The 20,394-nt window shown below is 42.7% G+C and overlaps 1 protein-coding gene across 10 annotated transcripts in view; it reads right to left on the bottom strand.

The window, feature by feature from the left end:
- GPBP1 (GC-rich promoter binding protein 1) overlaps positions 1-20,018 on the bottom strand; it is a 90,812-nt gene extending 70,794 nt beyond the window's left edge. For 3 of the 10 annotated variants that reach the window (XM_017874224.1, XM_017874228.1, XM_017874232.1), the window contains exons 1-2: positions 19,634-19,891; positions 17,444-18,391 (exon numbers count right to left, since the gene is read on the bottom strand). The gene's annotated coding sequence lies outside the window, so the exon portion shown is untranslated. Of the gene's footprint in view, positions 1-17,443; positions 18,392-19,530; positions 19,892-19,917 lie in introns of those variants that run through there. The other 7 variants (XM_017874225.1, XM_017874226.1, XM_017874223.1 and 4 more) reach the window with 7 other exon arrangements.
- Between the last annotated feature and the right edge of the window lie 376 nt (positions 20,019-20,394).

The raw sequence follows: 20,394 nt of genomic DNA, 5'->3' as shown, positions 1-20,394 counted from the left end.
CACATGTTCTCACTCATAGGTGGGAACTGAACAATGAGATCACTTGGACTCGGGAAGGGGAACATCACACATTGGGGCCTATCATGGTGGGGGAAGGGGGGAGGGAGTGCATTGGGAGTTATACCTGATATAAATGACGAATTGATGGGCGCTGACGAGTTGATGGGTGCAGCACACCAACATGGCACAAGTATACATATGTAACAAACCTGCACGTTATGCACATGTACCCTAGAACTTAAAGTATAATAAAAAATAATAATAATAAATAAATAAACATATTTGTTTTATATAAAAAAAAAAGAAGCAAAAGATTTTCTTTTACAATTCTGGGAAGCCTAGGGACTGCTTCACGAGAGTTCCTGCTCTGAGCATGGAAATAAAGGTTCTATAACGATTCTTCTCCTCAAATGGAGGAGGAGAATATGTAGGAAAGTCTTGTAAACTGTAAACTACTATATAAATTACTTAAAAAAAAAAATGGGCTAGGCGTGATGGCCAGGCAGGAGGATCACTCGAGGTCAGGAATTTAAGATCAGCCCGGGCAACACAGAGAAACCCCATCTCTACTAAAATTCAAAACAGGCCAGATGTGGTGGTTCACGCCTATATCCCAGCACTGTGGGAGGCTGAGGCGGGTGAATCACTTGAGGCCTGGAGTTCGAGACCAGCCTAGCCAACGGGTGAAATCCCATCTCTACTAAAAATAAAAAAAATTAGCCAGGTGTGGTGGTGCACACCTGTAATCCCAGCTACTTGGGAAGCTGAGGCAGGAGAACTGGATGAACCCAGGAGGCAGAGGTTGCAGTGAGCCAATATCGTGCCACTGCACTCCAGCATGGGCAACACAGCAAGATTCTGTCTCAAAAAAATATATAAAATAAAATTCAAAACAATTAGCCAGGCTTGGTGGCACACACCTGTGGTCCCAGCTACTTGCGGGGGGGGGGGGGGGGGGGAGCTGAGGCAGGACAATGGCTTGAGCCCAGCAAGTCGAGGTTGCAGTGAGCCCTGATTGTTCCACTGTACCACTCCAGAGCGTGGGCAACAGAGCAAGACCTTGTCTCCAAAATAAAATAAATAAATAAAAGATTATGACAATTTTATTTAAATCCTAGTCCTTCTAGCACCATGAAAGCAAATTTGTTCAGTGGTTATTTGCCATTTATAGCATCTAATGCTATACAACACAAAATAGGTGGAAAACAAAGGTGCACTAAGGTAATGCTTATCCTGAAATTACCAAATGTGAAATCCACCAGACTAAATTTCTCTACTATGAATTTGATAACAAATTAATTTCATATCTGGTTACTTTGTGTTGAAACTCCACATAAGTAAAGAACAGTCTAAAGAAGTCTTGACTCTGAGGCCACACATGGTGGCTTACACCTGTAATCTCAGCACTTCTGGGGAAGTCAAGACGGGAGGATCTCTTGAGGCCAGGAGTTCCAGACCAGCCTGGGCAAACAGAATCTAGCCCTTGGCTCTACAAAATATTAAGAAAATAAAAAAACAAATCTTGACTTTAAAAACTGAAAGTAACTAGGCAGAGATAGAAAACACTGACAAAAAGTAACCATCATATAGAAGGAAAAGGAAATACTGAGAGACTATGTGCAGATATCATACTGACTTCTACGTATCTCAACCACTGCAAAAAAAAAAAAAAAATTTTTTTTTTTTTTGGAGACGGAGTCTTGCTCTGTCGCCTGGGCTGGAGTGCAGTGGCCGGATCTCAGCTCACTGCAAGCTCCGCCTCCCGGGTTTATGCCATTCTCCTGCCTCAGCCTCCCGAATAGCTGGGACTACAGGCGCCCGCCACCTCGCCCGGCTAGTTTTTTGTATTTTTTTAGTAGAGATGGGGTTAGGAGATAGAGTTTCACTCTGTCACCCAGGCTGTAGTGCAGTGGCGCAATCTCAGCTCACTACAACCTCCACCTCTCCAGTTCAAGAGACTCTTCTGCCTCAGCTTCCCAAGTAGCTGGGACTACAGGTGCACGCCACCAAACCCAGCTAATTTTTGTATTTTTAGTAGAGACGGGGTTTCACCACATTGGCCCGGAGGGTCACGAACTCCTGACTTCAGGTGATTCGCCCGCCTCGGCCACCCCAAGTGTTGGGATTACAGGTCCTCATGAGCCACTGCACCCAACCGAAAAACTTATTTTAATATTCATTTCACAAATAAAAAACTTTTGGGCTTAAAGAGGTTGTCCCTAAGTCATCACAGCTAGCTCCTAATGAGCTTCAAATACAAGCAAATACATCTTACTCCAATGTTTTTTCATCTACATTATGGTACAGAAATCAGTTTCAAAACTGTAACTTCGGTAACTACAACAAAATAGGCTTCATAATTTGCATGTTTCAGGCCAATCAACTTCCTAGAATTAGAAAGTAAATAATTAAACAAAATGTTAAGAATAAAATTTCTAGGTCAGACGTGGTACACTTTGGCAAGTCAAGGCATAAAGACCATTTACGCCCAGGAATTGGAGACCAGCCTGGGCAACACAGGAAGACCCCATCTCCACAAAATATACAGGCATGGTGGCATGTGCCTGTAGTCCCAGCTACTTAAGAGGCTGACATGGGAGGATCACTTGGGCCCGGGAGGTCAAAGCTGCAGTGAGCTGTGATTGTGCCACTGCACTCTAGCCTGGGCAATAAACTCTGTCTCAAAAAGAAAAAAGAACTCAATAGAAAATCAGCAAAGGATATAAACAAAGTTCAAAGAAACTAATCTTATACATGGAAAATTTTATTCTCATTGCAAAAAAAAAAAAAAAAAAAAAAAAAAACCCATCCTCAAAAACCTAAAACCAGAAGTACCATATGATCCAGCAAGCCCACTGCTGGGGATGTATCCAAAAGAAAGGAAATCAGTATATGGAAAAGGTATCTGTATTCCTATGTTTACTGCAGTAATATTCACAACAGCCAAGATACGGAATCAACCTTACTGTCAATCAACGAATGAATGGATATAGAAAACATGGTATGTACATGGCTATGGAATATTATTCAGCCATAAAAAAAGAACAAAATCCCGTCGTTTGCAACAAGGATGGAACCAGAGGATAGCATGTTAAATGAAATAACAGAAAAACAAATACTGTCACATTCTCTTATGTGGGAGGTTAAAATGAACTCACAGAGATAAAGGAGAATGATGGTTACTAGAGGTTGGGGAGTGGGAAGGTTGGGGAGATAAAGAGCGGATGGTTAGTGGGTACAAAAATAGGAGGAGTAAGATCCAGTATTTGGTAGCACAACAGGGCAACCACAGTTAACAATAATTATATATTTCAAAATAACTAAAATGGAGTTGGAATGTTCCTAAGACAAAAAATTACGAATGCTTGAAGTGGTATTCCCACTACCTTGATTTGATCATTACACACTATATATACCAAAATATCATGAGCTCCTTAAATATGTATAACTATTATGTATCCATAAGCAGAAATATATATATATTTTTTACACAAGGCAAAAATGCCAAAGAAAAAAGTCTGATACACTTCATTAACACTAGAAATTTACATTGGTACACTTATATGGAGAACTGGGCATTATCCCAAATTACACTCAGAAATCCACTTACAGGAATTTGCCTTATATTTACGAGAATTATTCACTAGTGCTACTCATAATAGCAAAAAAGAAACAAAACCAAGAAACAGCCTAATGTACATTAATAGAGGTCTAGTTATACTACCATGCAGCCAATAAAAAGAATGAGGTAACTTTACACATATTAATATGGAATAATGTTCTAAGTTCATTAAGTAAAAAAAGACTGCACAGCAGGGTAGACATGATGCTACTCCTTGTATTAGAAAGCAAAAGAATGTGGTTTTATACACATCTCTAAAATACGTAAGAAACTAACAGCGGTTTCCCCAGAGGGAAACTGCTGAGAAACAGGATTCAAGGGGTGACTTTCCACTAAACCTCCTGTGGTACACCTTTTGTAATTTGTGTGCATAAATTCAAAACAATTTTAAATCTTTTTTAGTCTGACTCAATTTTACTGTTTCCTGAATAAACTTCTTTTTTTTTTTTTAAGTCCTTAAACTCTTAATCCATTTTTTTTTTTTTTTTTTTCCGAAACTGAGTTAGGCTGAAGACCAATCATCCCAAGAACAGGAAACAAGTTCCAACAAATTAATTTTTTAAATGAGCCTAACCCTATGAACCAGATAGCACTAACAAAGAATACTTTTCATATATATACTTTTTCGAGACAGGGTCTCACTCTATTGCCCAGGCTTGAGTGCAGTGGCATGATCTTGGCTCACTGCAACCTCCACCTCCTGGGCTCAAGCGATCTTCCCACCTCAGCCCCCCAAATAGGTGGGGCTACAGATGCAAGTCACCATGCCCAGGTAGTTTTTGTATTTTTTTGTGGAGATGGGGTTTCACCATGTTGCCCAAGCTGGTCTCAAATTCCTGAACTCAAGTGATCTCCTACCTCGACCTCCCAAAGTGCTGGATTACAGAGTGAGCCACGGCACTCGGCCTAGGCAGTTTCTTTTTGAGGCGGAGTTTCACTCTTGTCACCCAGGCTAGAGCACAATGGCTTGATCTCAGCTCACTGCAACCTCAGCCTCCCAGTTCAAGCAATTCTCCTGCCTCAGCCTCCTGAGTATCTGGGATTACAGGCACCCTCCACCAAGCCCAGCGAATTTTTGTATTTTTAGTCGAGACAGAGTTTCACCATGTTGGCCAGGCTGGTCTTGAACTCCTGACCTTAGGGGATCCACCCGCCTTGACCTCCCAAAGTGCTGGGACTACAGGCATGAGTCACCATGCCTGGCCAGCAGTTTCTTTAGAATTCACCTCATTTAGTCCTCATCCCACCCCCAGGAGGCTGGTATTACCTTCTTTTCAAAACAAGAAAAATAAGTGTTTATATAGATGAGAAGTCCATTTTAAAGTTCCCAAGGTCATAGTACTAGACAGTAGTAGCTGAATTAATCACTCTGGATACGCATACATACTATAAGTAACAGGATACATCAAGCAGAGATCTTACCTAATACAAAACATTAGCCTTCACAATAGACATAAGTAACTCCTTTTTTTTTTTTTTTTTTTTTTTTTTTGAAACGGAGTTTCGCTCTTGTTGCCCAGACTGGAGTGCTATGGCGTGATCTCAGCTCACCGCAACCTCTGCCTCCCGGGTTGAAGCGATTCTCCCGCCTCAGCCTCCTGAGTAGCTGGGCTTACAGGCATTCACCATCACGCTGGGCTAATTTTGTATTTTTAGTAGAGATGGAGCTTCTCCATGGTGGTCAAGCTGGTCTTGAACTCCCAACCTTACATGATCCACCTACCTCAACCTCCCAAAGTGCTGGGATTATAGGCGTGAGCCACCACGCCCAGGCAACTCCTAAATTTTAAGTTTCACTCAGGCACTGTCTTACTACTGCTATATCAAAAAGTACAAAATACAGATGTTGATCACCTAGACAAGCAAAAGATGAGCAGTTTGAGCTACCACTGCAATCTAGCGCTATCGCCAGACTACTGTCCTCTTAGCAAATTAAGTACTCAGAAGTACTGAACAGGAAGGACCAAAGTGAAAACGTTCTCATTCACTTTTCACCATTTCCATTTGTCCTTACAAAAGGAACTCATTTCAACCAGAAACACAAGAATAATTCATGTAAAAAATGTGAAACTACCAGTCAAGTTAAAAGAAAAAAATTAAGGAACTCTGCTCAGATGAGTGCATTTTTCAAGTAGTTTTCAAGCCAGTGTTCCAGAAACAATTTCATCACTCTCCTGAGGATACTCACCTGTAACAGCCTCAAGTTTAGCATCCTTCTAAGAGCTTTAGTAAACAAGGTCCTTGCAAGGGATCTATAACATGCTTTTCTTACATAGAACGAAAACAAGATCACACAGGTAAACTTTGTAATGACAAAAATAATTAAAGTTCTGCGGATATTTATCTGCATTAGTTTTCTCCTCAAATAAAGACACGCTACAAATAAACTATCATGGCCTGATTTCTGAAAATGAGAAGTCTTAAATTCTGCTTAAATTTCAAAGCCACTCCTTAAAACCTAGATAGGCTGGTGTGGTGGCTCACGCCCGTAATCACAGCACTTTGGGAGGCAGAGGCGGGCGGATCGCGAGGTCAAGAGATTGAGACCATCCTGGCCAACACGGTGAAACCCCGTCTCTACTAAAAATACAAAAATTAGCTGGGTGTGGTGGTGTGCACCTGCTCAATCGCTTGAACTCAGGACCCGGAGGATGCAGTGAGCCGAGATCACACTACTGCACTCCAGGCTGGTGACAGAGAGACACTCGGTCTCAAACAAATAAAAAAAAAACCCTAAAGATAAATGTATTTTGTTTCTTTGAACCTGAGAGCAAAAATTACCTAGGTTTCAAGCCTTCTGACTCAACAGTTCAAAATTGGGGAAATTTTTAAAGGCAAGGGTCACAGTAAACAAATCTTGATGAGATGAGGCAGTCCCTTCAAAAAGCTAAGAGCAAGGCTGGGCGCAGCGGCTCACACATGTAATTCAAGCACTTTGGACAGCAGAAGCAGGCAGATCACTTGAGGTCTAGAGTTCAAGACCAGCCTGGCCAACATGGCGAAACCCACCTCTACTAGAAATACAAAAATTAGCTGAATTAGCTGGTCATGACAGCAAGTGCCTGTAATTCCAGCTACTTGGGAGGTTGAGGTACAAGAATCACTTGAACCAAGGCAGAGGTTTCAGTAAGCCAAGGTCGTGCCATTGCACTCCAGCCTGGGTGACAAAGTGAGAATGTCACAAAAAAAAAAAAAGAAAAGAAAAGAAAAAAAGAAAAAACAGCTAAGACCAGCCAGGCACAATGGCTCACACCTGTAACCCCAGCACTTGGGGAGGCCAAGGTGGGCAGATCACTTGAACTCCAGAGTTCGAGACCAGTCTAGGCAACATGGCAAAACCCTGTCTCTACCAAAAAATACAAAAATTAGCCAGAGATGGGGTACGCACCTGTAGTCCCAGCTACTCGGAAGGCTGAGGCGGGAAGACTGCTTGAGCCCAGGAGGTCAAGGCTGCAGTGAGCTGTAATCATGGACCACACTCTAGCCTGGGTGACAGAGCAAGACCTTGTCTCAGGGAAAAAAAAAGGCTAATAGCAAATCCAAAGCCAGTCTTGAATCTAGTAGACAAAAATCTCATATAACAAATTATTTTAGCTTGAATAAATAGGTAGCTGGTGGAGCCATACTGAAACGAGAAATAGAGAGAGTATGAGGCTAGGAAGTAAGACTGCACTTTTTGCCTTTTATTTTTTGAGACGGAGTCTCGCTCTGTCGCCCAGGCTGGAGTGCAGTGCCACAATCTTGGCTCACTACAACCTCCGCCTGCCGTGTTTAAGCGATTCTCATGCCTCAGCCTCCCGAGTAGCTGGGATTACAAGCACCCATCACCATGCCCGGCTAATTTCTGTATTTCTTTTAGTAGAGACAGAATTTTGCCATGCTGCCCAGGCTAGTCTCAAACTCCCAAGCCATCCACCTGCCTCAGCTTTCCAAAGTGGTTGGATTACAGGCATGTGCCTCCATGTCCAGCCTGAGTGTAGCTTTGAACGTTAAACTTGACATGTAGAGAAGTCAAGGTGGCAGTTAAGTTATAAGCCTAGAATACGGGGAGAAGATCTGAACTGGAAATTTAAACTTGGGATCATTTGCATAAATATACCTTTTAAAGCTATGATATCGTATCACAAATTACACAAATATTATCCCAAGAGTGGAATGCATGTGCTTCAACGATTTTTTTTTTTTTTTTTTTTTTTTTTTTTTTTTTGAGACAGAGTCTTGCTCTGTCGCCCAGGCTGGAGCAGTGGTGCAATCTCAGCTCACTGCAACGTCTACTTCCTGAGTTCATGCGAACCTTCCTAAGATCTCTCACCTTAGCCTCCTGAGTAGCTGGGACTACAGACATGCACAATCATGCCCGGCTAATTTTTGTACTTTTTGGTAGAGACGGGGTTTCACTATGTTGACCAGGCTGGTTTCAAACTCCTGAGCTCAAGTGATCCACCTGCCTCAGCCTCCCAAAGTGCTGAGATTACAGGCGTGAGCCACCGAGCCCAGCCTCAATAATTTTAAATGTCATATATACACATGTTACATATACACAAATACATTATATGTTCACAGATACATATACATATATATATAAATCTGTGTTGTGTGTATATATGTGTGTATCTGGTTTCTGCTTCTTCTGTCCCTTCAATGTATATTTACCTATGTCCTCCAATTCACAATCTCTCCCTCCTGGTTGATCATACAGTCTTCAACCACTACCACCTGTGACCAGCCACACCACCATTGTCTATATTTTACAATTTCAAAGCATTTAGCATTCATTTTTTCACTTGACTTTAATAGCAACAACTCTGGGAGGCACTATTTTATACAGCAAGAATTAAGTCACAAAGACTATGTTGGTCAATATCACATAGCTATTATATAATGTAACAGATGGCATGAAACCATAATTCAAATTCAAGGACTCTTTTTATCCTGTATTCACAGAACTTCACAGCAAACTACACGGACAGAGGAATCTTACATTTTTGCCTTGTTCACTAGAAAATCCCAGCACCAACGATACCATAGGCATTCAAACATTTCCTGAGGCAAAGGAAATCTCCAGCACATAATTAGCACTCGGAGAGAAGAGTCCCAAATCCACTGTTGAGATAATATATTATAATAAATAAGTTGACACTTTTACATTCTACTTTCTTATTTCCAGTATAGAAGTGCTGTCATTTTCTAAGTATGCTCAAGTATGAATTACATACCTAACATTTCAAGCCACTTAAAAGAAGATTGATACACGAATTCAAGATGTCATTATTTTGCAACAGGTTTTACTTCACACACCCACAAAAACAATTTCCTTATTACTCCAAATTTCCTATAAAAGATTTTTAAAAATGTAAGATATCCAATGTTAAAGCAGAAAGAAAAATCAAATACTATTTTATTTATGGACTAGTATTCCATGGAATTAGCATCATACATACACATACACACACACACACACACACACACACACACACATCTCCCTCTCAATGAGTCCAGAAATAGACACACATAATTTGATTTTCATCATAGAAATTTCAAGGTGATTCAATGGGAAACAAAATCTTTTCAACAAATGAAACTTGCACAACTGGACATTTATATGGAAAAAAATGGGGGGTGGTCACAGTAGCTCTCGCCTGTAATCCCAATACTTTGGGAGGCCAATGCAGGAGGATCCCATGAGTCCAGGAATTTGAGACCAGTCTGGGCAACACAGTGTGACTCTGTTTCCACAAAAAAATTTAAAAATTAGCCAGGTGTGGTGGCACACACCTGTAGTCTCAACTACTCAGAAGGTTGAGGCAGGAGGATTGTTTCAGTCCAGGAAGTCAAGGTTGCAGGGAGCTGTTAATTACACTACTGCACTCCAGCCTGGGCTACAGAGCAAGATCCTGTGTACCCCACCCCCCAAAAATTGAACATTTTTTTATCACACCACATGCAAAAAATTCAAAATGAATCAAAGACCTAAAACGTTAAGAACAAAATTACAAAACTTCTACAAGATGGGAGAAAACCCTATGACCTTGGGTTAGGCAATGATTTCTTAGGACACAAAAGCACAAACCATGAAAGAAAAAAAAAAATTTTATTTTTTTCTCTCAAGTAGCTAAGGTATGCCACCATGCCCACTTGATTTAAATTGTCTGGAGAATAAGCACTTTAGTATGTTGCCCAGGCTGGTCTTGAACTTCCAGCATAAAAGGATTCCCCAGTCTCAGCCTCCTAAAGTACTGAGACTAAAGGCATGAGCTAGCAGGCATTTTATTTCAGTATTTAAAACTTTTGCTCTTCAGAAGACACTGTATTAAGAAAATGAAAACAAACCACAGTCTGAGAGAAATTATTTGCAAAACATGTATCCAAAATACATAAAGAATTCTTACAATTCATTAAGACAACCCAATTTTTTTTTTTTTTTTTTTTTAAGACAAGGTTCACTCTCATCGCCCAGGCTGGAGTGTAATGGCTTCATCTCCACTCACTGCAACCTCTACCTCCTGGGCTCAAGCCTCCAGAGTAGCTGGGACTGCAGGGCACACACCACTGTGCCGGGCTTACTTTTATACTTTTTGTAGTATATTACTTCTATGATTTCGGAAACACTTTTTGTTGTGCCAACATGTTGCCCAGGCTGGTCTCAAATCCCTGGGCTCAAGCGATTCACCCACCTTGGCCTCCCAAAGTGCTGGCATTACAGGCATGAGGACTGTGCTTGGGCCCCAGTTTTTGTTTAAACAGGCAAAATATTTGAACAGACACTTCACCAAAACACACGAAAAGATGCTATCATTATTAGGGAAGTGCAAATTAAAGACACAATACTAATTCCATCTATACACAATGGTTAAAATTTAAAAGACATAACCAGCCAGGCGTAGTGGCTCATGCCTGTAATTCAAACACTTTGGGACGCTGAGGTGGGCGGATCACCTGAGGTCAGGAGTTCCAGACCAGCCTGACCAATATGATGAAACTCCGTTTCTACTAAAAATACAAAAATTAGCCAGGCATGGTGGCATGTGCCTGTAATCTGAGCTACTCAGACGCTGAGACAGGAGAATCACTTGAACCCGGTAGGTGGAGGCTGCAGTGAGCCGAGATCATGCCATTGCATTCCAGCCTGGGTAACAAGAGCAAAACTCGTCTTACAAAAAAAAAAAAAAAAAAAAAAAAAAAAAAAAACAGACCTAACCAAAGATGGTTGCCAAAACAAATTTTACAGAGTGCTGGTGATAACAACACGCATTGCTAGTGGGAAGGCACACAATTCACATGACCCGGGCAGTTCTGCTAGGGATTTTCATATGAGAAATTAAAACTTTCATATGAGAATAAAAAGTCCACACCCCACATCAAAAATAAGAATTAAAAAGAAGAAGCCGGGTGCGGTGGCTCACGCCTGTAATCCCAGCACTTTGGGAGTCCAAGGAGGGTGGATCACAAGGTCAGGGGTTCAAGACCAGCCTGGCCAACATGGTAAAACCTCGTCTCTACTAAAAACACAAAAATCAGCTGGGTATGGTGCCAGGTACCTGTAATCCCACCTACTCGGGAGGCTGAGGCAGAAGAATCGCTCAAACCTGGGAGTTGGAGGTTGCAGTGAGTCGAGATCGAGCCACTGCACCCCAGCCTGGGCAACAGTGTGAGACTCCATCTCACGAAAAAAAAAAAAGGCCAAGCACAGAGGCTCATGGCTGTAATCCCAGCACTCTGGGAGGCTGAGGCAGGCAGACAGCTTCAGGTCAGGAGTTCAAGACCAGCCTGGCCAACATGGTGAAACCCCATCTCTATAAAAATACAAAACTTGGCCAGGTCTGACTGATGGCAGTTGCCTCTAATCTCAGCTACTAGGGAGGCTGAGGCAGAAGAAGCGCTTGAACCCGGGAGGCAGAGGTTGCAGTGAGCCGATATCATGCCACTGCACTCCAGCCTGGGCAAGAGGGAGACTCCATCTCAAAAAATAAAATAATTAAAGGGAAGAAAATGGAAAGATCAAAAACACTGCACCCACCACGCTGAGAACAAAAGAATAATTAAAGAACAAGAAACTAAATGATATATCTTGTACATAGAAAGATGCAGAAATTAGCAATTATTTGCAGGGTTATACAGCAAATCTGTTAACTATTCTGACGGGTGGGACAGCTGACAAAATGGGAAAAGCAAGCAGATAAAACTGAAATACAGAGTCACAACCACAAAACAGTTTACCAATAACTATGAACATTTTGTTTTTCAACATTTCTGTTGAAGGTAATGGACCTACTTTCCAGAAAAATGCACTGAAATGCCCACAAAAGTATCAATTTCAGAGAATTCTCAGAAACCACCGTCTTGGCCTGGCATGGTGGCTCACATCTGTAATTCCAGCACTTTGGGAGGCCAAGGTGGGTGGATCACCTGAGATCAGAATTTCGAAAAGAGATGTATTTATTCCCTGGTCCCCCAACACCCAACTTTTTACTTTTTTTTTTTTTATGTTCCCTAGGCTGGTTTCAAACTCCTGGGCTCCAGTGAGCCTTGTGCCGCAGGCTCCCAAAGTGTTAGGATAACAGGCATGAGCTACCATGCCCTGCCCCCTCACCCCTTTTTTAAATAGTATTTTATATGTCAGAGGTCTTTTTTTGAGATAGTCTCGTTCTGTCGCCCCGGGCTGGAGTGCAGTGGCGAGGAAAAACACCGAGGCGCCTGGCCTCTTCAATTCTTATTCATTTAAGAGACAGGGTGTCACTCTGCCACCCAGGCTGGAGTGCAGTGGTGCAATCACGGCTCTCTGGCGTCTCAACCTCGTAGGCTCAAGCAGTCCTCCTGCCTCAGCCTCCCAAGTAGCTGGGACTATAGGCGCATGTCACCATGCTTGGCTAATTTTTTTTATGTTTTATAGAGAGAGAGTCTTGTGTTTCCCAGGCTAGTCTCGAACTCCTAGTCTCAAATGTTCCTCCTGCCTTGGCCTCCCAAACTGTTGGGGTTACAGGCATGAGACACTGCGCCCTGCCCCCTTTAATTCTTAATTCAGTTTTCAAATTATATTTTAAAGACATATTTAAATTTCTGTCGAGGTATGTGGATCACCTGAGGTCAGGAGCCTTGCAGACCAGCCTAACCAACATGGGGAAACCCCATCTCCACTAAAAACACAAAAATTAGCTGGGCATGGTGGTGGGCACCTGTAATCCCAGCTATTTGAGAGGCTGAGGCAGGAGAATCGCTTGGACCCACAAGGCGGAGATTGCAGTGAGCTGAGATTGCGCCACTGCACTCCAGCATGAGCGACAGAGTGAGACTGTCTCAAAACAAAAAAAAAAAAATCTTTACATCTCTACTACACTTCACAATTTACAAAAACCCTCCATACACATTTCCATCAGTTTAATGAACAAACTATGGCCAAAAAAAGTTAGGTGAACATACAGTCACACAGGCATTTTTCCAGATATTCCATAACCTAAACCAAGTTCCCTTCCAAACTCTCAGCCATGACCCTTTTTCTACATCACCACCTTACCTGGATCTAAGCTGTTACCTAAACACTGATAGATCTAAATATTGTTACCTAAACATTTTTATCAAAAAAGAAACAGAAAAGATGGTTTGGCTAAACAAAGTTAAATAATCTGACCAGGTGCAGTGGCTCACGCCTATAATCCCAGCACTTCAGGAGGCTGAGGCAGGTGATCACCTGAGGTCAGGAGTTCCAGACCAGACTGGCCAACATGACGAAACCCCATCTCTACTAAAAATACAAAAAATTAGCTGGACATTGCGGCAGGGACCTGTAATCCCAGCTACTCGGGAGGCTGAGGCATAAGAATCACTTGAACCCAGGATGCAGATGTCACAGTGAGCAGAGATTGTGCCACTGCATTCCAGCCTGAGTGACAGCAAGACTCTACCTCAAAAAAAAAAAAAAAGAAGTTAAATAATCTGGTCTGGTTTTAAGATCTATCCTCACTTGCTTATTTTACTTTCAGATTAGAAGTCCTCCTCGGCCGGGCGCGGTGGCTCAAGCCTGTAATCCCAGCACTTTGGGAGGCCGAGACGGGCGGATCACGAGGTCAGGAGATCGAGACCATCCTGGCTAACACGGTGAAACCCCGTCTCTACTTAAAAAAAAAAAAAAAAAAATAGAAGTCCTCCTCAATTATCCCTTTCTTGAAACTCTCCCCAATTTTTTTTCTGTTCACTCTTCCTGTTCTTTCTCCATTACTCTTCTCCCTTCCTCAATTTTAATGTATCAGCAGCTTCGAGCATAAAAATCCATGTAACTATTTCAATTCAAAAACAAAGACAAGGGGCTGGGCCCAGTGGCTCACACCCATAATCCTAGCACTCTGGGAGGGGGAGGCGAGCAGACATCTGAGGTCAGGAGTTCGAGAACAGTCTGACCAACATGGTGAAATCCCGTCTTCTAAAAATACAGTATCAGCCAGGCCTGGTGGCACATGCCTGTTATCCCAGCTATTCAGGAGGCTGAGGCAGGAGAATCGCTTGAACTGGGGAGGCAGAGGTTGCAGTGAGCTGAGATCATGCCATTGCACTCCAGCCCGGGCAACAAGTACAAAACTCTGTCTCAAAAAAACCCCAAAAACAAAAAAAAAAGGAGACTAGGTAAAACAAAGCTATGCATTTAGCTCCATGCCTGTGGAAAGAGGTTACGGGTGAAAGAAAAATACAACAAGGCCAGACACTTGTGGCTCACGCCTATAAACCCAGCACTTTAGGAGGCCAAGACAGGAGGAACCCTTGACCCCAGGAGTTCGAGGTTGCCTGAGCTACAATCCCACCATTACACTCCAATCTGGGTGAGACAGTGAGACCCTGTCTCAAACACACACACACAATTTAATTTTAGCTAAACAAAGGTATCACCCAAATAGTTACTAGCAAATAGTAAAACAGTAGTATCTCTTAGTTTATTACCAAATTCCATTAGTAGTCTGTAATCAGTATCAACCAGAGAGAAGCAGTACATGAAAAGAAAAACAAAAATATCAAAGATAATGTTCAAATAAATGAATTAGTAAAGTAAAATCCCCAAGAAAGCAATGTAAGTATGGCATAGTGCTGAGTATGTGCTCTGGAGTCAGACTGCTTGAACATTTATTTGGTCAAGATTACAATTCTAACAAAGTAACTTTCTCCCAGTCTCAGCCTCCCTAAATCCTAATATTCTCGTCAGTACCACAGTGACTATAATAGTACTTTCCTTACGGGATTAAGAATTAAAATATGCCACATAAATTACACAGCAAAACATATGACACCATCATCATCTACAAATGTTAGCCACTATGATTATTATTTTTAGAACTACAGTTTACAAAGAGAGAAAAAAGGAAAATATAAAGAGTAGGAAAGAAAAGGAAAAGTGGTGTAACTTCTGGGGAAAACCAGCAGTCCAGCAATAGTTCCAATTACCAACAGGTGGAATTATTTATTTCAATCTCCAGAAAATAACATACTGAAAATATCTGTCAAAACGTTCAAGTAAATCTGTCCTTGAAGAACTGCCGTAAGCCAAGTTCACAAATGTTAGACTATTCACAGATTAAAGTTAATTGTTAAAAACTCTGATCTCTGCAGTAATCTTTATTCTGACACTACTGCTTAGGGGTAACAATACCAGTAACGGCAATTTAGAAGAAAGCAAGGCTGGACACAGTGGTTCACACCTGTAATTCCAGCACTTTGGGAGGTGGACGTGGGCGAATCAACTGAGGTCAGTTCAAGGCCAGCCTGACCAACATGGTGAAACCCTGTCCCTACTAAAAATACAAAAAATTAGCCGGGCGTGGTGGTGGGCGCCTGTAATCCAAGCTAGTTGGGAGGCTGAGGCAGAATCGCTTGAACCCAGGAGCGGAGGTTGCAGTGAGCTGATGTTCCGCCACTGCACTCCAGCCTGGGCACACGACAGAGCAAGACTCTGTCTCAAAAAAAAAAAGAAAAAAATAATCACGAATAAATATTATACAGTTTTCCAGGAATAATGATCGTTTGACTCCAGTTCAACTTCTTAATCATATTTAAGATATATATTCTCAAGTAACTTGAAAAGTCACTGAATTGAGGAATGAACAAAATACAGGCTCTCCCAAGTGAAAAGGTGTGGAAAGTTCTCACCAATTTTATAAATCAAGGTGGACAATTAGAATTACTACACACAGGTCTGACCGAAAACACATATAACCTAACCTACTATGACAAAGGGAATTACTGAACTCTCTAATTCAGAGGGAAAAAAACTGCATTTTTTACCACCACTTTCGCTCTATGGGGGCTAGGAGGATTCAACAGTTTAAGCAAAAAAAAAAAAATTCGTTCAAAATAAGCAACTGACAAGTTATTAGGTTAGGCCATTCTGATAAAGGGTTCAAAAATTACAATTCCGGCGTGGTGCGTGGGCTCAGGCCTATAATCCCAGCACTTTGGGAGGCCAAGGCACAAGGATCACCTGAGGTCAGGGGTTCGAGGCCAGCCTGACCAACATGGTGAAAACCCGTGTCTACTTAAAAAAAAAAAAAAAATTAGTCGAGCGTGGTGGCAGGCTTCTAAATTGCCGTTACTGATATTGTTACCCCTAAGCAGTAGTGTCAGAATAATCCCAGCTACTTGGGAGGCTGAGGCAGGAGAATCGCTTGAACCCAGGAGGCGGAGGCTGCCGTGAGCCAAGACCTTGCCATTGCACTCCATCCTTGGCAACAAGACCCAAACTCGGTCTCAAAAAAAAAAAAATTACAGTCTTTCGTCTCAGAAAAACAACTGAAATAACCCTCTAATTTGAGTTATACTCATGTGTTCACTAATATTAATTGCCTAAAAATTAAATTGTCAGTAGTCAAAGAGGAAAAAAATTAAATTTTAGTGTATCTCTTTAAAAAACACTAAATGCCTGTGATTCACTGAAAATTAAACGTAGTAACTAATGGTAACTAAAAACACCATTTAATCCTGAAAAATACAAACATTAAAAGATAACTCTCCCACCTGACAAAACAATTTCTATTATAGCAATTAATATTCACAACTTTTTTTTAAAAAAAGCTTTGTTTATAAACTTAGGCCAGCATAACCTCAAGTGAAAAAAAATGTATACTCATATTTTCTTAAGTTATTTAAAGGTTCTTAATTCAGCTTGCTCAGTTCCTCTGAGCTTCTGGTCCTGGTAATATCCTCCTTTTTTGAAAGTAAAGTCTTAATTAAGAAATAATTTGAAATACAAAACCATTTCAACAAAACTATTTCAAAAACTTAATTTCTATAACGGATTAATATATTAGGAACAGTTATGCCTTAAAACAAGCTAGTTCATGAAATACATTAAAAACTACTACCTGTAATATAACCAAACTATGGAACCCCAAATACAACACTAAACTGCAGTTCGAATGCAGTCTAAACTCACATTTGGAAAGTAAACTGGCTATCAAGGCACATGCATTTAGAATGCAAACTGGCTAAGAAGGCACGTGGTGAATTATTTGTTGCATTTTTTCCTACCTTTCTACCACTATGAATGAATCCTCAAAGCCTAAGGCAATATATACTGGCCAGACGAACTTAGCTTTTACTTAAAAGCACAAAACCTGTAGCTTAGGACTGTTTGGATCTGAAAAATTCCTAAGCTTTAAACATTTTTTCTGAATTTCAGTTTACTCAGACAATGGTTAATAGCTGTTTTCAGACTGTCAAGGAAACTGAAACCAAGCACTATTACTGCAAGAAACTGAAAGGCTTCCAAGAATAACATAGGATAAACTCGACTCCCATTACAGTTTACAAATGAACATTTGATTTGCTCACCATAAAAGTACTTACAAATTCCAACAGGACTGCACAGGAAGGTGTTGGTTTTTTCTTTGTAATCTTTGTTTTCCAGTTTGTATTTTTATTTTGTATCCTCTGAAATAATATCGAAGTTCTTTGAAGATACTTAACCTATGACTATTTGACATAGAGTTAATTCAAGTCAGCTACCCATACTTCTGTTTTAAAGTTTTCATATGGCTATCTCCCGAATTAGCCAAGTTCTTTAGATTTAAGATCAGTCTTCTTTATTATTCCATGTACTTGCCACTGTTGTACTTGTCCACTCCAGATGAAATATCCAATTTATGAGCCAAAAGCAAAACAAAAGAAAATTTCACATCTGAAGAGCATTCCTAAATATCAGCATATACAGAGACACACACAGCTATCTCAATACTACCATGCTGCCGGGAAACTGCAACATCTTAAATTTCTACGTAAATAAAAGATAAAAGGAAAAAAATTCGGTATTCTTTCAATGTCTTCATTTATAAAAAGTGTCCCATTGTGACATGAAAGAGCTGAAGTCAAAAATTCCTAAAACTTTCAATAAAGGTAAAAATAAACCGCCATGAAACTTCAGCAATACTCAGTCATTTGAAACTGCTGAAACTACTCAGTACACAAATCAACGTCTCTCACAGTTTCGGCTGAAGAACCCCAACAACGGAGTGGGGAGGGGAAGGCAAAATTACCACCAGCTGAAATACTGTAACCAGTTATATAATCCGTTTGAACCAAAATACTGAAGAAATGCTGCCTGGGTCTCTTTTTAAGTAGCTTGCTGAATTGTTCACTACTATCAATCCACTTCACAGACGATTCTTGTCAATTTTAATAAACTTCTGGGGCAAAATTATCCAAAAACATTGTAAATCCAAAATGGCCACTTAAAATATCCGGGGCCTTCTACACAAAACCTAGAAGATGATCTTCATATCTGAGTAATTCATTCACCTGTAAAAGTTACCAAAAAAAAAATTATATACTGAGTTTTGATTTCGAGCTAAAAAAATCAATCCCCAACTTAAAAAGTCAACCTCTGGAGAGAAAATCACTTCTGTATAACCCTATAAGCCTGGAAAAGGGCTTTTACCCAACCAAGCACCCGATAAAAGTCTACTGAATGAAAAAGACATCGGAGTAGAGGGAGGTAAAAACGGTAGGTGACAGTATTATGGAGGGCAAGGGCAGATTTCACCTGGGAAGGGGTGCAGATCCAATATTGGGAAATTATATAAGCAAACCTTCTTATACTTCTTGAATACATTTGAAACGATGAAACTGTCACTTAATCTTATAAAAGATCTTCTCCAACCCTCTTTGATGTACCAAGGAAAACGAAGACAAGTGTGCTGCCACGGAGCATGAGCAAATGTAACTCAGAGAATAAGAAATGTAAAGAAAAGGAGGCTCCCTCCAAATCAGAACGTCTACCAGAGGAGGCATATTCCCCCAGTAAGGCCAGAAAGGTGAACTAGAAGTAGGGCAAACCCGCTCCTTAAATTCTCCCGAGGAGACTTCCCCACTTCTGAGGGAGCAGAAGGCTAGAAGGTGTAGGTTTCCACTTCCTCGAATTAAGAAAACAGGTTTCTCCCAAAACTGAGGGGGTGGAAGGTACAGGGCCCTTTTCGTAAACCACAGGAAGAATGGTTCTCTCCCAAAAAAGCACATGTCCCCTCAGATCCCACAAGACTCGGAGGAACAAAGTAGCCTTCGCCCCAGTCCACAGCAAGTGCCACGGACCTGGGAGAGGCGGGGAAAGCTGAGGCGCTGCTGAAGAAACCGCCGAAGGCCACAAATCGGCCTCGACTCCCTCAGCCCTGAGAGGGGTAGTGGTGCAAAAGCAGGCGGGCGTGTGCGAGAGGCCGGGGAAGGCAGGCCGAGCACGGAAGGCGTCCGACCCGCTCCCAGCCTCCACCAAACGGCAAACACCCCCCAACCAAGCCGCCGGGGCTAAACCACCCACCCCCTCCTCACAACCGCCACCTCCGCTCCACCCGGGCCGAGTCAATAGCTACAGCGGCCTATCCGCGCCTCCCTCCCCTCTCACTCCTTGCTCCCCGCCGCCCCTCCGTCCGCGGGCAGCCTCTCACCTCGCGCCGCCAACGTCGCTCCCGACCCCTCAAACCCCAACACGGACAGGGGCACTCCCCTTCTCCCCCGGACTCGAGCGTGGAGCCTAGAGGACGGCGTTACCTTCTGCCCCACCAGAGGTGCCCCTGGCCTGGGGGTGTCGATGCGCCTGATCCCGGGAGAAGGTTTTCGGTACTTTGAATAATCCCCTTTTGCCGCTTTTCCCTCCCCCACAACCAGTCTCAGTCCCAAAATGGCGCCGACCCGATCCGCAATGTTCTGGGCCAAGTCTCGCGAGATCGTGGACAGTGGTGAGGCGGGGAAAGAACTAGAGGGGTTGAGACGAGGGGAAGGAGGGGCGAGGAGAAGGAGGGAGAAAGGGTGTGGAAGAAACGGTGCGAACGAACCTACTGGGCGGGACACCAGGAAGAGCGCCTCCACCAGAGAACCTTCTGGCCCAAGCAACCGCTCACGCCCCGGTCAAAGAAGCTCCGCCTTCTACGTCGGGCGCCTGGGGGGAGGGGAAGAAGGCGTGGCTAAGCCTGGGGGCGGGGCTTTGGGGAGGCCCCGGAGCAGGGGCGCGCGGGGGGCGGTGGCTCCACGCGGTGACGTCAGGAGCAGCTGGAGTCGGGGATTACCCCCTGCTGCTGACGTGAGGACGGTGAACAATCGGGAACGTTCGGTGGAAGGGGGAATTCCCCGCCGCTCTGTGAGGCGCCCCTCCTCCCTCACTCCCCCCCGCCCTGGGCTGCCTCGGAGTCCGGGCTGTTGGGGCCGCGGGGAGGGCAAGAGAGGAGTGCTGCGCTCGGAGGCGGCCGCGCAAGCTCGAGTGGCGCGCGGCGCGGCGTCCCAGTGCTAAGCTCCCGAAGCCGCGCTGCAGCTTC

This window comes from Rhinopithecus bieti, unplaced genomic scaffold (assembly GCF_001698545.2).
Source record: "Rhinopithecus bieti isolate Rb0 unplaced genomic scaffold, ASM169854v2 scaffold_6513, whole genome shotgun sequence".
NCBI lineage: Eukaryota > Metazoa > Chordata > Mammalia > Primates > Cercopithecidae > Rhinopithecus > Rhinopithecus bieti.
This window is presented reverse-complemented; position numbering and strand designations above follow the sequence as displayed.